Source organism: Belonocnema kinseyi, chromosome 4 (assembly GCF_010883055.1).
Source record: "Belonocnema kinseyi isolate 2016_QV_RU_SX_M_011 chromosome 4, B_treatae_v1, whole genome shotgun sequence".
NCBI classification, from domain to species: Eukaryota; Metazoa; Arthropoda; class Insecta; order Hymenoptera; family Cynipidae; genus Belonocnema; species Belonocnema kinseyi.
This window is the reverse complement of record NC_046660.1, coordinates 48,833,648-48,836,314: the sequence shown is the minus strand read 5'-3', so window position 1 is coordinate 48,836,314 and position 2,667 is coordinate 48,833,648.

The window sequence follows — 2,667 nt, the reverse complement described above, 5'->3', positions numbered from 1 at the left end:
TTGGATATTGTTGACAGATGACAATACGCCAATTAGCACAAATGGTAAGTTCCGATAGTGCCTACAAGTGTGCCTACTGGCCGCTAAATGGCAATACCGGTTGCATATGTATACACCTGGTAGAACCACACAAAGTAATAGCAGACGTTCAACGCTTGCTGATTTAGCTCTTTTAGAAGAAGATGCACCTTCCGAATAAAGAATTCTTTTTTTTCGTCAGGTGCATAATTTTTTAGTGTCGCACTCATACAAATTAAAAAAGAATTTGAAATCCGTCGAGCATAACTTTGACTGCAAAATTGTCTCGCAAATTTCTTTCTTCTAGAATGTACTTCAATAATATTTCAGAATCTGCCCAGATAACAGATCTTTTTGTTTTATTTCTAAACTTGGTACAATAAAATCAGATTCTCTATCATTAAAAAAGTTCTCTAAATTTTTTGAATTTTTAGAAACATGTTTATTGTAATAAGTCGGTACGGAGTTTCTTCCTGCGTTTGTTCTTAAGAAGTTTGTCAACTTGTTTATTTGTCTATTTGATGCACCAGTATTCACTATACAATTCACTAAAATTGTCTGTTAGATGAATCGTTGCAATTAATTTAGATCCCATTGTAATTAACTTTGAATATATATCACTTCTACTAGAATCACCACAAAAATAAATTTTTAATTAGTAATGTACTGGTTATTTTTTCTTGTTGATTTTACGGAAGTTTCTCGATTATTCTTATTACATTACTGACATGTTTAGTATGGGTGGAGCATTGATGATTTTTGCCTCTTCCTACGTGCTGAAAACAAGTATTAGAAGATTTTCATTGTTGACGCCGTTTTATGTACAGCATTAGGTTTTGAAGTTGGCAATGAACTTGAATCGTCGGGCTGTTTATTACCTACTATAGGGACTTTAACTGATGCACTTCGAACTTTACCTCTTTTTGTCAGAACTTTTTTGCAAATGCTATTGTTTGATCTAGTTGGTTTTGTAAATTGCTTATCTGCGTAATTTGACATGAGAGGTAAATCTCTTTTCAAATTATTATTTTCTCTTTAACTCAAAGTTTTGCGACATGTGCCGCAAATACTTAGAGTCGTGCCTACTAAATACTTTATTCAGTTGTTTTTTTTATAAGATTTTTGATTTTATCTTTGACATTAAATTCTGATCAATAATTAGAAAGTTTTATTTTCTGAGCACTAGGTACGCAAACTTTGTGACGATTTTTCTCATGCTCACATTTAGGAGCCATTTTTCTTGTTGTTGTTTGAAACCGAATTTGCCGGGAAACAGAGACAAAAGTGGGCAGAGGCAGTAAACGAAGTAAATGCACTCTCTGACAAAAGTGAGGCGCAGTGAAAAAGTAAACTACTTCGTGTTACCTCGGGTATGCTTATGCAACATACGTAGCGAACTTTATTCTATTTACCGGCTCTCGTCCCTAAACGAAATGCCATTGTTCTTGTTACGTTACTCGACAAAAAATCGCAAAGGATTAAAAAAGTAAAAATTGTCAAAGTAACACATTTTTTTATTATGTTTGAGTGGTTGTGTAAATTGTATGATACAAAAATTTTCAATTCTATTTTCAGATTTGAAAAGAGCAGACAATTTAACACAGGAAATCATTATAATATTATTCATTTATATTAATTATACCTACCGAAAATCAATACAACATGAAATGATTACTCATGTCTAAATGAGTCAAGCATGGTAAGATAATAAAAGATTTATTTTTTATGCTATTTGTAAAAGCAAGCAGCTAGGATTTCGAGTTAATGATCTTCATTCTTTTAAGAATCAGTTGCCTCAAACTAACGTTTCGCTAAAGCGTTGCTGAGTCGTTTAGGTATTTTTATAACTTTCCTTTATGTTCAGTGACGGTTGCAAATTTTTAAGGCTAGCACTGTTTTTTATCCCTTTTTATCAAACATTGTATTAATTAGTTATTCTCAAACAAATACCTTGCAGAGGCGTATTTGAGTCGCTTATGCATTTTTATAATTTGCCTTTATGTCTACTAACGGTTGCAGACCGTTAGAACTGGCAAAGCTTTTCATTTCTGTTCTAATAATCAGATTACATTTTTTGCAGCAAACAAACGCCTTATAGAGGCATTTTTGAGTTATTTATATATTGAATAAGTTGCCTTCATATCCATTGACGTTTGCAGACCGTCAGGAGTGAGAATTATTCGAACGGAGAAAACCTTGAATTTTTCCGCATATCCTCGTTTTCGTCTTCGTATGATGAGCTGAAACTAAAGTTGATTGTAGGTAAGGTATAAGACTTCAGGTAATATTTTTTTTAAGAATGAGCACGCCAAAACTCGCATTACATACTTCTAGGCGGCGATGTGCTTCCCATTGCCAACCTAACCCCTATTCGCCACGTGGTTTCGCGAAGAAAACGAAGTTACGGCGATTTCCTCTGATAAAAAAACCCACGTTTCGTAGAAAGAAAAGAAAGATTCTTCACATGGATAGTTGATGTAACCTTAGAATCAGTAAAACAAATATATTTTTCCCAATTATCTATCTCGGAATCTAGGACGATGTGGTACATACCGCACAAAGAAAGAGAAAATGAGTATTTAGACCAAGTGATGTCAAGGTGTAAAGTGGGGGTACTACAAGTTGATCTAGAGGAGGAGGCGCAAAATA